Source organism: Lipotes vexillifer, unplaced genomic scaffold (genome assembly GCF_000442215.2).
Source record: "Lipotes vexillifer unplaced genomic scaffold, Lipotes_vexillifer_v1.1 scaffold84, whole genome shotgun sequence".
Classification (NCBI taxonomy): Eukaryota; Metazoa; Chordata; class Mammalia; order Artiodactyla; family Lipotidae; genus Lipotes; species Lipotes vexillifer.
Window position 1 is genome coordinate 1,661,965 of NW_006783414.1, and position 15,547 is coordinate 1,677,511.

Below are 15,547 nucleotides of genomic sequence, written 5' to 3' on the forward strand. Positions count from 1 at the left end.
GCTTTCCTCATGCCTTTGGGTAGCCTCTCGTTACACCTGGCATCTGCTCCCACACTGCTTCTGTTCGCCCATGGCGCATGTGACGGTCCCGCTCTACTACTGAATTAATGCCTCACAAGGGGGAAGCTGATGAGCCCAGCTCATCTTTTTGAGTTGACCCATTCCATATGTGATAACTTACACTATGGTTTGGGTCTGGTACATACTTCTAATCTAATCAGGTTCATTCAGAAGTGACAGGCTCAGTTGGAGGAAAATTTGGCCTCGGTGGCTGTCCCCTGAGCAAGCCTGTTGGTGGCACAGATTCTCCTTGAAGTGGTGTTAGATGCTGGCAAAGTGAGACGTGATGGTCTGCTCCCAGTATAACAGAAAGTGCAAGCCTGGATTCTGGTCCAGGCTCTGTCTAGTGTTGTCACTTGGAATGTCATTAACTTTTCTGTACCTCAGCTTTCTCATCATGATACCTCCCCTCTCAACAATCACAGAGTTGTTAGGAGGACTAAGTAAAGTCATATGTGAAAAGGATTGGAAATTTTTTGGGTGCTTCACAAATGTAATAATACATGTTTCTTTAATACCAAGTTACACATTTTTTCATTTTATTACATTTAAATCAGAATGTCTTTCAATTTATGCCTTATAATTGATTGGAACATTTAATGCTGTAGTTTTGTTGTTTTCCCAAATGTTATAAAGTCAATGGTACGTCTTAGAATCAATGGCATGTCTTACAGTAAATACAGTCTCTGTTAGTTTTCTATCACTGTGGATCACAATTTAGCAGTTTAAAACAATGCCCATTTGTCCTCTCACAGTTCCTGTGGGCTCGCCTGGGTTTCTCAACTTAGAGTCTCACAAAACTGAAATCCAAGTGTTGGCAGCAAGGGCTGCTGTTTCCCCTGAGGGCGGGGGTCCTTTTCTAAGCTCACCAGTTGTTGGCAGAACTCAGTTCCTTGCAGCTGTAGGGCTGAGTCCCTCAGCGTCTTGAGGCTGCCTACAGTCCCCTGCCATCCCCCTCTTCAAACATGGTAATTTGCTTCTTCAAGGACCATGGAGAGGGTGTCTGCTGCTTTGAACCTCTCTGAGCTCTTCTGCCTCTAAACCCTCACTTAAAGGGTTTACCTGATTGGGTCAGGCCCACCAGGATAATCTCCCTTTCGATTACCTCCAAGTCAGGTAATCAGGGACATCTGCAAAGTCCCTTCACGGTTGCCATGCAGCAGCATGACCTAACCACAGGAGTGAAATGCCTCATGCTCTCAAGTCCCGGCCACCCTCAAGGGGAGGGGATTATCCCTAGTGCGGACACCTGGGGGCAGGAATCCTGGGGGCTATCTTAGAATTCTACCACAGCATCTGAAAGTCTAGGAAATATGGCAGAGCGATGAGGAGACTTTGCTTTTGTGTCTTCCTCCTCCACCTGAGCACTGAGTATCCAAAATGGCTCTCAGGCGCCCCTAGTGGAAAACTTATTTCTCACTCTTTTTGTAGCCTTTCCTACATTTCCCTCAGGGAACCAGGTGTCCAAGGTGGCGAATAAACTTCAGCTGCTGGGATAGGCAGCTGGTGCCGAATGCTGCCCTTTGAGAAGGATTGCCCAGTTGTATTTGGGGTTCCTCAGAGAATTAAGCCCCGATGCCCCAAGGCACTAATTGTAATGGATTCACTTCTTTCTTATGCATCTACAGGGGGACGAGTTGTGTAACATACTTAGGAGACTCTGATGAGAATCCTCATCAGAATCAGAGAACAGTTGGTTCTGATGAGTAGCTCTGGTTGAGATCAGGTGGCCTGACCAGTTGCTGTTGTTTGCCATGGCTGCTGGTGAGGGGAGTAATAGCGTGGGTGCCGGGAATTTGCCATCCCTGCTTCCCTGCCTTCAGGATTTGGTGCATCACCATCGCAGACCAGCTCCTCTCCTTCAGTATCTCCCAGGTGGGCGGCTGCACTGAACTCCACCGCGGTGCACGCAGAACATGTAAGAGAGAGGGTCCTTCTAATGTCTGACGGCCTAAGAAGTTTCCCACCTTGCACTCACTTCCTAACTTTACTATGCTTTTTCCTCCTCTCCCTTCCTCCTAGTGTTAGTAGAAGGAGTCAAAGATCGTATCCTTAGAGCTAAAACTGAAGGCACTGGTGATCTTTGGGCAAATCGTGACTGTACATCAAAGCCTTGCTTTGCCTTTAGAGGGTCCTTAATACATTATTGTTAGTAATGAAAATGCCTTGACAACTACAATCAAGTCAAATCAACAGAAATCATCCCTCTTCTTTCTTTAACTAAAACCAGCAGTAACAGTCAAGCTTATTCACACCACCCTCTCTTGTAAATACCTGGAGTATTTGTTTTGTCTGCATGTTCCACTAGAGTGTGAGTTTCTTAAGGGAAAGGGACTATATCTTGTTTTCTGTTTCATTCCTACTGCCTGGCAAACGGCCTATGTATAGTAACCTCTAAGTAAGTTCTCGATGGGATGAACAAATGAGCAAATGAATTTACTAAACACCTTCCAGGTATTCAGGACCAAATAGCTTTGTGTTTAATAATGTCTCCTCCCTTCATCATCATAAGACAGTTTAGGTTGATGGCAAGGAGAAAAAGCAACAACCGTGGGAAGAAGGTAAGTGAATTACACCAGGATCTGAGAGGAAACAGATAATGCTAGTGATTGTTCTTGTCAGCTTATAACAAGCAGGATATAAATACGTGTTATAGAAGAGGAAATTCAAAAGAGACACAGGGAAACAGATTTGAGATTTTGAAAAATAGCATATTCAGGACCTGCTTACTCAGAGGCAGTTAGACTATGACCCAGGGCAAATCATGCTTCACTTTGCTGTTATTGTTTGAACGAGTTGAAGTTTCATAAGCCTGGGAACCCCACCCCTTCCTGCCTATTTCATTGGAGCATAAACTATTTTTCAAGGGGTGAGGCTTGGGTTAAGGATGAGTGCTGTCCCCTCATCATAAGCGCAAATTCACAGAGACAAGTGCTGTCTTTCTTCTCGGTGACTCCACCCCCCCATCTAATCTTTTTTGCTAAACTTTAATTTTCAAGGCATTCATGGGACATAAAACCCTCATTTCCAGCTTTTCATTAGACATACCACTGACACATTTATTTTGTTTTTGGTTTTTTTTTTCTAAGTAGTTGCTTTCATCTAAAAAAAAAAAAGCAGTTAACACGCAGACAGCTATTTTGAGTTCAGGAAAATGACGTCCCTTGCCCATGGCATCTTGGAAGCAGAAGAACTCAAAGTTCTTTAGCTATCATGTGGGCTAGGTGTCTGCTACCCTAGATGACAAGATGGGGTCTGCAAATTGTGCCTCCAAACACTCCAGGGATTCAGAGGCCAAAGCTTTGCAAAGGAAACTGTGGGCCTGATGGTGGTGTCTGGTTAAACTCCAGACCAGACAGATGGGGTCTACAATGGAAACCCAAGTGCTTGGCCGCCGGGGAGCTAGCAAGCTTGGCAAAGCACAGGAAGAAGACACAGAGAGGATCCTCAGCCCACTCGCTCGAACCTTCCACCCCAACATGTCCCAGTTGCTGACCTGCAGTCTTCCAGCTCTGGAAAATGCGACTGCCTCCTGTTGCTGAAGAACTCCAGGAAAGAACCCAGCCCGTTTGGTCTTTCTTAACTCGCTTGCAGGGTGCACATCATGGCTAATTGACAAAGCAGAGTCCTTGCCTACATGCGTTACCCTCTTGAATAGGAGAAAGGTCTGTGCATGTTAGATGGCAGATATCTAAAAGCTTAAGTCAGTGCTTAGGCTCCCAGTCTCTGATGCATCCCACAGTGACTGGAGAAGGGCTCAGGAAAACTTGCTCAACTGGCTTCTGGGGCTAAGAATGGAGGCCACATTGACACTCAGCTGCCTTTGGGACCAGGCAGCCAGTAAACGAGAGAGTAATGGGGGAGATTATGACAGATGCAGACCGTTCCCTGCCTACAGGCTTCACATTCAGTGGTCGGTTTGTTTGTTTAAATCATTGGCCGGAGAAATCGAACACAGCTGCAGCCCATCTTTGGTTACTAGGCCAAGAGTGCAACACTGTGCCCAAGTGCTCTTCTGGACAGATTGGATGTGTTGTGTTCCCCTGCATGGCCTTGAGTTATGGGGGGATTAGACAAGCCCTTGATCCACCCCCACCCCAGGCCCCACTACCCACTCAGTAACTTTGGACAATTATCTTCTCCTCTCTGAGCCTCAGTATTTTCATTTGTAAAATGGAGACGATGCCCACCTCATAAACTCAGTGTGTGAGGATGAGGTGAGATTCTGAGAGCATTTGCTGCTGCGTCCTGCCCACACTTAGAAATGGCAGTGAACCCACAAGCCACGCTCACACATCGAGCCCCCAATACAAAGCAATCCTGGTGTCCAGCCAGGTCACGTCTGAAGTCAGCCTTGGAGCCTCAGTTTGCACACCTGTCTGGCTCCTCATCTCCTGACCCATTCCTCTTCCTGCTGGGCTCACACTCGCTCCTGGGCCCCAGCTGCACATCCAGCTTCTTGGCTGGACTTGGGGCTCCCTCCTGGAAGAGGGTTTGTATTTGTCCTCCAGAGGCACCTCAGCCATCCCTTCAAGAGGTATTTGGACTGGAATCAGCTGTGCTGCCTCCCGTCTAGGTTCTGAGGTGCCCAGGTTACATCACCATGGGTGGGGGACACATGACCCTTCTTGGGGTCCCAGCAGTGGTCAAATGCTCTGTGGCTCAGGTGCTGTCTCCTTGTTTTTCTGTTTTCCCTGACCAAAACCCTACCCATGCCATCGGTCTCAGCAAAATCCCTTTCTCTGAGAAGCTGCTATGAGTGAATATTGGTGTCCCCTGCCCCCAAATTCATATCTTGAAGCCCTAACCCACAAGGTGGTGTTATTTGGGGGTGGGGCCTTTGGGAGGTAATTAGGTTTAGGTGAAGTCACAAGGGTGGGGCCCGTGTGATGGGATTAGGGCCCTTATAAGAAGAGGAAGAGACAAGAGCCCTCTTTCCCCTGAGAAGCTGCTATGAGTGAATATTGGTGTCCCCTGCCCCCAAATTCATATCTTGAAGCCCTAACCCACAAGGTGGTGTTATTTGGGGGTGGGGCCTTTGGGAGGTAATTAGGTTTAGGTGAAGTCACAAGGGTGGGGCCCGTGTGATGGGATTAGGGCCCTTATAAGAAGAGGAAGAGACAAGAGCCCTCTTTCCCTCTGTCATGTGAGGACACAGTGAGAAGGCAGCTGCCTGAAAGCCGGGAAGAGGGCCCTCATCAGACAACAAATCTGCCAGCACTTTGATTGTGGACTTCCCAGACTCCAGAACTATGAGAAAGAAATGTTTGTTGGTTAGGCCAGCCAGTCTATGGTATTTTGTTATAGTAGCCTGAACTAAGACAAAAGCTCTCCTTGGGTGACAATTATTAGCCCCCCTTCAACTACATTCTCTCAGGAAATAGTCTATGTGTGTCTTTTTCATTGCATTCATTATAATTTGTATTTATACAAATTGTATACTTGAGTGAGGATTTTTTCAATGTTTTCTTCCCCTATAATTTTTAGGCTATAATATATTAGGGTATAGAGATATATTATATATGAGAAACTCCAGATGACATAACAGAAGTTTATTTTTCTCTCAGGTAAAACTTGAAGTTGGTATAGTGTCTCTGCTCCACAGAGTCACCTATTTTGCCATCCCTAGGTGTCACCTCATTTATGTGGCCCAAGATAGCTCATAGCCATATCCTCATTCCTGCCAGTGGACGGGACAGAAGGGGAAGGGGCAGTGACACCCTTTCCTTTCAGGGCTGGAGCACAGTGCCTGACGTATATTGAGCATCCAATAAATCACCTGTGGCCCTTGTACTGCTTACCCGTCCTAGAACCCAGTGCAAGGAGTGTCAGTCACTATTTGTTAGTGGATAGCTACATAAATAGGGAAGTATCTATGCTCTGAAAAAGCCACACAACATTTTCTAAAGCAGAACTGGTGTCTGCTGGCTCTTCTTCTGGCTTCTGGTTCCTACTGGTGCCTCTTCTCCACGGGCTCCTCTTTCCCAGGAGACAGCCTCTTCTTCTTGGATTGGACAGGCTGACATCTGTGGGGTGACTGGTGGCTGATTTTCAGAGCCCAGCATCCACACCCAGTTCAAATGTCACCTCTTCTGTGAAGGCTTCCCTGACCCTCTTCCTCCCACTCGCTTCCTGCCCAGAAGGCCTGGAAGAATGAATCACTTCCTCTGTACTCTTGCTGCTCCCTGCCCATTTCTGTTTGAGCTTTTATCCCACTGGAAACAGAGAGAGCTTGGGCTGCTTCCATTTGGTATCACCGAGGCCCAAGCCTATGAGGCTTGTCCTTCTACCCTCAACTATTCAGAGCCTTTGGCCATTAAAAAGAAGGTTGTCTCTACAAGATTATCAGAATGCGATTGAGCAAAGTCTTGAGGGCACACCTGGGCACCACTTCTGCTGATTAACAAAGGACAGTATATGCTGGTTGCTAGTAAGGAGTTCAGAGGCCAAAGAGAAGGACAAAGAGTATTGATCCCCGCACTGGCCATCTGTGATGCTCTGAGGAACAGAAAGGGCACAGGCTGCAGACACTGCTCAAGTTTCCAGGAACTCCCTGGTTCTGACGTTGGGTGCTGTTTGCTGGATGGAGACCAGCTGGGTCTAGAACGCTGGCTCCTTTATATGGTGCCTCTTGGTTGAGAGCTTTCATCTTGGGCCCCACGGGCTCCACTGACATCTCCCCTTCAGGGTGCCCCCAAAGGCTCATTTCTAGGCTCGGAGGAGGAGGGGGGAAGCTTTACCCTGTTTCCCTTTGGATTTCTAAACCTCCAGTTTCCTCAAGGACAGGCTTTTGACAAAACACTCAGAAACTTTCTCTCTAGTCCTTCAGTATCATCCCTGTGCTGAGGCACAGATGCAGCCCCCATCCGTTTCATAAAGGAAAAGTGGTCACAAGGCAGCAAGAAGCTTGAGTGGATGCTTGGGGGAAAATATGGGTTTAGATGTCAGAGATCTCCCTCGTCACACTGTTTCGCTATTGTTTATGCTCAGCTTCCCCGCTCGACCGAAAGATGCAGGATGCAGGCTAGAACTCTGCGTTGTTGTTTTTGCATTCAGGGCCTGCGTTAGGCCACATTTTTGCTAAATATTAAGTGAATGGCCATAAATCTACATGACAATTCTTTGTTGGAAAGTGGTCATCACTTATATTTATAAGCACTTTTCAGATTTGTCTGCATCACTCTGTTTAATCCTCAAACCAATCTCAGTAAGGGAAGGTAGACATTATGACTTCTTACTTGATGGAGAACAGAGAATTAAGAGACTTGCCTAGGGTCCCCTTGTCGGCTGAAAGCAGGGCTGACACTGAGCCCAAGGTCTGCTTGCTTCAAGGCCCACGTTCTTTCCAGTAGGAGAGTGAGCAGGAAAGGGAGACAGAAAGGGTGTGGGCCGTTATCGGAACCCTGGGTCCCCTGTTAACATGCTCAGCTGTCCTTTGAAATAAAGTCCCTTATTTCAGAGTCAGATTGAAGCCAGTGGTCAGAGGATAATCTAGAAAAGGATGCTCATGCTGAATAACGCATCACTTGGTCACAGTGGCTAATAGGAGCCTTCACCAATTTAGCATAAAGCAGTTCTTCTCCAACTGTTTGGTCCCCTTTACGTTCTTAAAAATTACTGAAGACCTAAGAGAGCTTTTGTTTATATGGTTTGTGCCTATCTATATTTGCAATAATAAAAATTGAAGCTGAGGAATTTTTAAAATATTTATTAATTTAAAAATTAAAATTTAGTGTAAAGATCATTTTCCAGTTTTACATCTTTAATGTAAAAGATGCTTTTGTCATTGTTGTTAGTTGTTTTTTTGATTTTTATCTCCAGCAAACATCATCTTCCTGTCCCCGATGGGAAGTGAGTCCCAAGTGAAGGGGCCCAGAACCCACTTCGGGGGTTGGAGGCAGAGACTTGGGAGGTCCTCAAGCTCAGACTCCCCCACTGGGTGTGAGATATATTTGAAGGGTCCATAACCCTCCCCCAGGGTAGGTTAGATTTCATCTTCTTGGCTGCAGGACCCTGGGACCCCTGTCCTGAGACAGAAGTTTGGAGGCACCGCTGACCCCCTGGGAGCCAGTAGCGATTAGGGAAGGCTGATGCTCACCCCTAGGAAATGTTAGAGATTTGCTGGGGTCAGCGGGGTCAAACTGGGACCCCAGTTTGGGGAGGGAGTTGTAAAGAGATTGAGGAAACTGAGAGACCCACCAGACAAGAGCTGCGAGTGAGGGGAAACCAGCGCTGGCTGGGGCGCTGGCTGGGGCTCAGCTGTCCGTTGCACTGTCTGGCTTAATGGAAGACAGCTGGATTCTCCAACCTGCCTCTGCGTTTAGTCTCTTCCAACATGTTTTATTCTTTTTAGTTGAAATGCATGTAAGATGTCCAACCTCTCACAGCTAGGTAGTGGGAAGGGAGGAGTATTTTAACAGCCTCTTCAGATAACTGTGGATATTCTTCTCTGATACCCGCAAAACTTGACGAGTGCAAGTTTCCTAAAGATTAGTTGCAATGTGGAGTCTGAAATTATACCAATGAATTGTTCATATTCTGTCATATTAAAACCCATTGATTGATCTTACACTTTGAATGGATCTTTGACCCGTGCTGATTTGTGCCATCATGCGTTGGTCACTTGGAAGCTATTAGTGTACTGAGTTATACAGCTCCTCTACGTGTAAGCACATTTCTTTACACAATATCAAACAAATCACATTTATTAATATTACCACTGATATCATCAAAAAAGTATTTAAGTATTGGAAAGCTGTCAGGCTCATAGCAGCAAGTGAATTTTTTCCCCCAAATTCTAGTTTTCACTCAAAAGCTCAAGTTTTATCATTAGCAACAAATATTGTCAGTTGCTTTCCTTTGTGTGATGGGCTTACTTTGTTTGTTTGTTAAGAAAATGTCCGCTAGATACCTAAGTCTGAATAACTATAGTTTGTCAGTCATTCTGTCAAGTACAAAATTGTATTCCGTGGGGGGAAAAAGAGAGAACAAGTTAGCTTGCAACTCATATATTTGCAGAAGATTTTTCCTTAAGACAAACCATCTTATTTTGGTACGCAGCAGAAATGCTCTTTGTGTAGTTCCCATTTAATTACACATTAGTGTGAAACTGGCTATTTTCTCCCCTGTGAGTGCGTGGGGGTGAAGAATACAATGACAACCAGTATAGGTTGGTGCCACTGCCTTGGTTCGTGCTAAGATACCAGCAGTTTCACTGCCCCCCACCCCGCCTTTGCTTTTGCGTTATCAGTTAAAATGTCAACACAGCAAAAAGCAAGTAACATCTTAGTTTTATTAGGGAAATAGCTTTGACCTTGAAGACCCCCTGAAAAAGGTCTTTGGGGATGCTGGGGGTCCATGAACCATCATTTGATGGTTAAGAACCACTGACCTCAAGCAATAACTAGCAATAGAAATTCAGAGTCAGCTGGTAGAGGAGAATAATCATTCCTCTTGATATCAGGAGATTTGTGTTTAGTCCCAGCCCTTCTCTGGGTCTCAGCTGTATCTTCTGTAAAAGGGGATAATAATATCTTCCTTACCGAGTTGTTCTGAGAAGTAAGTCATGATGATGTACTGAAAGTACATTGTTGTGAATAAAAAGAACTAGATTCTTTCAGAGTCTATGAGTATCCTTAGGGAAGGGAGAAGCCCAGGCCTTGGGTCATGTTGCCAAGATGGCCTCTGCTGTGCTCACATCAGTCAAGCTAGAAGGGAAAGGAACTTCTACGCCATAGTGTACTCTCCAGGGAATAGAAAGTAACTTGAAGCCTCTTCCCTCTCTCACTCCTTTGCCCCCAACGCTTGAATCTCAAGTGGGTCCTCAGTTCTACCCAGCAACCCTACATTTATTTCATCAGTTTACTCTTCCACTGTCCAAGACAACCACAGGAGAAAAACTATGGGCTCTAGGGCTAAGCAAAGAGTTCTTAGACTTGACACCAAAAAGCACAATCCATAAAAGGGAAAATTGATCAGTTGGACGTCATCAAAATTAAAAGAGTTTGCTCTGTGAAAGACCCTGTTAGAATGAAAAGACAATCTGTACTCTGGGAGAAAATATTTGCAAGTCACTTATCTGACAAAAGACTTGTATCTAGAATATATAAAGAATTTTAAAAAATGAGCAATAGGGCTTCCCTGGTGGCGCAGTGGTAAAGAATCCGCCTGCCAATGCAGGGGACACGGGTTCGAGCCCTGGTCCCGGAAGATCCCACATGCCGCAGAGCACCTTAGCCCACGCACCACAATTACTGAGCCTGCACTCTAGAGCCCACGAGCCACAAGTACTGAAGCCCACGCACCTAGAGCCCAAGCTGCGCAACGAAGAGTAGCCCCCGCTTGACACAACTAGAGAAAGCTTTGCGCAGCAACAAAGACCCAATGCAGCCAAAAATAAATAATAAGTAAATTTATTTTTTAAAAAAGAACAATAAAACAGTGTTAGAAAATAAAACAGAAAATGAGCAAAAGACCCTAAACAAACGTTTCACTGAAGAGGATATATAGATGGCTAACAGGAACATGTAAAGATGTTCATCATCATTACCAGCAGGAAAACACAAAACCACACTGAGATATCTTGGTTGTGATGTTGTGCTGTAGTTAGGCAAGATGTTACAGCTGAGGGAAAATGGGAAGAGGGTCCACAGGATCTCTCTGTATTATTTCTTACAACTGCACGTGAATGTTTAAGTATCTTGAAATAAAAAGTATAATTTAAATGAATAGATTGATGATGTCACAGCCCTGCTCCAGACCTCAAAGAGTTTCCTGTCACAGTTGGAATAAATCCAAACTACTGATCATGTCTAACAAGTCCCATAGGGTCTGGCCCCTGCCTTGAATTTCATCTGCTACCATTCTCTTCCTTAACTCACTCTTTTCTTGGAACACAGACTTTCTTGTGATCCTTTGAATTTCCAAGCTTATTCCTACCTCAGGGCCTTTGCATGTGAAGTTTCCTCTGCTGGGAACCCACTTTCCCCAGATCTTTGCATGATTTTCCCTCATCACTCCGATCTTGATGGGATACCCAATGGCGTGCCTTAGAAAATCCTTTCTCAACTAATCTATCCAAAATAACACCCATATTCTCTCTCTCGTGTTACTCTGACAGTTTATTATATATGTATTTGCTAATTTGTATACTGCCTGTCTCCCTAACTAGACTGTAGCCTCCATGTGGGTAGAGTCCTTGCCTATTATATTTCCCACTGCAACCCTACAGTCATGGCACATGGGAGGTGCTCAACAAATCTGTCAAATGAATGAATAAATGTAAGAACGGCGAGTTGACATAGGTAAATGTTTGCTTTGCCACACATTATTCTGTACTAAGCTCTCCTTACATTCCTTGCAAAGCAAACCTGCTGAGGCCTGGGACACTAATTTTTCCATAAATAGAAAGACCTCGGTTTGAGTGTCACCTCTGACACTAGGGTGGCCATGTGAATTTGAGCAAATCACCTCAGCCTTTTGAGTCTGCTTTCCTCATCTGGAGCAAGGATTGCCCTAAGGGGCCTGGGGTAATAGATTGCAGTAGCCCTTTCCTAGACCTTCTCCTCCTCCTGACTCCCATCTCAGCACATGGGACCACCATCCACCCATGTGCCCAAACCAGGAAGCTGGAGGACTCAGTCTCTGTGCCTTCCTCCTCCACCGCCCCACACCCAAGCAGGTGCCAAGTCTTAACTAGTCTTCTCATAAATCTCCGCCACAGTTCCTCCACCTCTGTCTGTCTCTTCTCTAGTCAGCATCTCTTGCCTAAACCATTGCAGTATCCTCCCTAATTGGTCTTCCCTGTATCATCCGTACCACTGACGAAATAATTTTTCCACTATGCAAATCTGATTATATCAGTACCTTACCTAAAACACTTAAATCATTCTCCATCGCTTTCCAGATGGAGAGCAGATTGCTTACCTTGGCACAGATCTGGCCCCTGCTCATCTCTTTTTTTTAAATAAATTTATTTATTTAATTTATTTATTTTTGGCTGCGTTGGGTCTTTGCTGCTGCACACAGGCTTTCTCTAGTTGCGGCGAGCCAGGGCTACTCTTTGTTGCGGTGCGTGGGCTTCTCATTGCGGTGGCTTCTCTTGTTGCGGACCACGGGCTCTAGGCGTGTAGGCTTCAGTAGTTGTGGCACACGGGCTCAGTAGTTGTGGCTCATGGGCTCTAGAGCGCAGGCTCAGTAGTTGTGATGCATGGGCTTAGTTGCTCCGTGGCATGTGGGATCTTCCCGGACCAGGGCTCGAACCCATGTCCCCTGCATTGGCAGGTGAGTTCTTAACCACTGTGCCACCAGGGAAGCCCTGGCCCCTGCTCATCTCTTAATTCATCTCCTAATACTTCCTGTAAGCTCCAGCCACATGCTGAAATGAGCCATTCTCATCCCCCTCTCCCTGACTTCGCACATGTTGTTCCATCTCTCTGCTGCCTGGCACCTCTGAGACTGTCAGGGCTCAGCTTAGCATCACCTGGTGGCAGCCCTGACTTGCCAGTCTGTTCAACATCCCTCTCTATACTTCCATGATAACCCATGGGCACAGGGCTTAACAGCACTATCACAGCACAGGGATTAACACACTAGGCACTTAATAAATGTTTATCAAATTAATCATTTGTGTTAGACATTAATAAGAATGTTAAACGCAAAAATCACCCATTTTCAGAGCTCCTCCAGTTCGGTGGGTGACCTTGGCCAGAGAATGAAGTCTGGCTTCAGAGAGACATGGGATTGAATCCCAACTCTACCATCTAGTAGCCAAATGACCTTGAGCCTTAACCTCAATGAGGAAAGTAATGGGGCTTCTACAAAGTGTTGTCATGAGCATCGAATGAAATCATGCAAGAAAAGCACAGAGAATGTGGAGCTTGGCACATGGTAAGCATCCAGTGAGTATTAGTATATCTCCCTCTAGTGGTCTTGGCACAAGAAAAGAAGGCCAAAAAAAAAAAAAAAAGAAAGAAAGAGGATCAAGAGGCGCCAGGGGTGTGAGGATGGATGAGGAAGGGTGGACAGGGTGAGCTTGGTCTGAAGAGCTGTAGCTCTTTCAGTGAAGAGCAGGAAGGGAAGTGGGCAGGAAACAGCTTGAGGGAGTGGATGTCTCCTTTTATAAACAATTAGGACAGCTGAGGGGACTGGGTGGATATTCCCAGCCTGCCAGTGGATCTGAGTGCACCGTGGCATTTTCCAGAGTTAGAAGAAGTAGAGGCTGAGGCTCACCTCCAACTTGAGGTGATCCTATCTAAAGGCCATTTCCCTGCCTTCCTTCCACCAAGACATTACAAGCACCTAGCTGATGTTCAGCACTGCCGCGCTGAAGGGTGAGCGCCAGGGTGAGCGCTGAAAGGGAAATCCACAATGGTCAGCTTGGGGTACTGCAAAGAGCACTGGCTTTGGAGTCCTAGCGGCCTGGGTTACACTCTGGGTGAGCCAAATACTAGCCGTTTGACGTTGGCTTCATCATCTAACTTTTCTGACCTTCAATTTTCTCATCTGTAAAATGGGGATAAACTACCTACTTCGAAAGGTTTGGGGGTATTGAGATAAAGATGGAAAATGTTTAGTACAAAATATTCTAAATTTCAATTCCCTCCCTCTCAACCAACTTGCTCAGTTTTCTTTTATTCTTAGCACTCTGATCTAATATTTTATAGGATTTACTTGTTTATTTTCTCTTCTGTCTGCAATAGAACATAAAACCCAGGAATGCAGGGACTTTGTCCAGTGTCTTGTTTGCCACTGTAATTCTAGCACCCCAGCAGTGTCTGGTGGTGCTGAATAAATGAACAAATAAATTCTATTCATTTAATCTCTTCCACTAGAATGTAAACTCCATGGCAACAGGATTATATCAGTTATTTATTGCTGTAAAACAAATCACCCCAAAACTTAGTGATACAAAAACTTTAAAACAATGAGAATCATGATATCTGTGGATCAGGAATTTGGGAGGGGCTCAGTAGGGTGGTTCAGCTCGGGGTCTCTCCTGAGGTTGAACCTCAGGTGCCAGTGGGCTTATAGTCACCTGAAGGCTTCACAGAGCCTGGAGGATCCATCTCCAAGGAGAGGCTCACTCACGCGGCTGACAGTGTCTGCCAAGTTGGTTCCTTTCCCCATGGACGTGTGTCAGGGCTGCACTGACTGCCTTCCTGACATGGCAGCTGGCTTCCCCTAGAGCAAACAATCCAAGAGACCATGAAGGAAGCTGAAAATGCCTTTAAGACAGAATCTTATGCTACAGGGCATTAGAGCCACATGTCATCCCGCCATGCTCTATCGGTCACACAATCCAGTCTCATTTCAGTTGGGAGGAAACCATATGAGGACGTAAATCCCAGGAGGTGAGGACCATCGGGAGCCATCTTGGAGATTGGCCACCATGAGGGTAGTTTGTCAATGTGACGCCAGCACTTCATACACGCTCGGCATTCAAAAAGCATGTGTTGAATCTGTGAATGGACACTTATGTTGCCATGCTAGGCATTGCAAGGAACTCAGGCCCTGCCTTCAAGGAGCTGGGCTTCTAGTGGAAGAGATAGATACATAAAGAGATATTTATAGCTCTGTGTCCCACAGTGGAAGACAATCTAAAAGTTCCAGGGAGGTGTCTTCAGTCTGCTGCAGGGCAAGATGCGGGAAGAGTTCCTGAAATGGGTGCTATGGGCAGGGTTCTGAAGGTGAATTGAAATATCCAGGGGAGGAATGAAAGGAAGGAAGTTCCAAAGAAGGGGGAGAACATATGCAAAGGTCCAAAGAAAGAAAGGGAGACAGAGGGAGGGTGAAAAGGAGAGAGAGAGAGATGTATCATCAGAGTTGTGTTTATTCCCCTTTTATATCCATCAGACTTTCATTAGTGCCCTTGCCTATAGTAATAATAGCATTACAGAGAGAGCAATAATAAGAATATAATAATAGATACTATAATAATAATAAACAATAATGAGGGAAGAGTTGAAAGCAAACGGCGGAATGACGTCTTGTTTCACTGTCTCCCAATTGTGTCTGGTCAACACGTGTGGAGCACCTATCAGGGGCCAGGCTCTATGCTAAGTGCGGGGAATGCAGAGATTAATAACGTGGATGGCTTTGGTTTGTAAGCAGCTAAGAATATGAAAGGATAGGGCAAAGGCACATGCCTTTGTAGTAAGTACAATAGTTTGTAAGTATTGTGATGCATTTCAGAATACTGTTAATATATATTCCCTGAGAGGCACATGGCAAGGACTCAGAGGGCCAAAAGAGGGCGCTATTGCAGACATTTGGAGGAAGAACCAGCTGAGAAAATCTCAGACCAACCTGATCCCTTGTCAACAATGGTACAGTTTTTTTTCTAGACGGATTCAGTCTTTTGCAACACCTTTCCTGCATGCCTTCATCACCCCTCATCCCCGAGGGGCTCAGGGGAGAGCCCCTGACCTAGGGTCGGTGGGGTAGTGGCAGAGGAGTTACGTGGGCTCTGGACGCCCCTCCGGTTTGC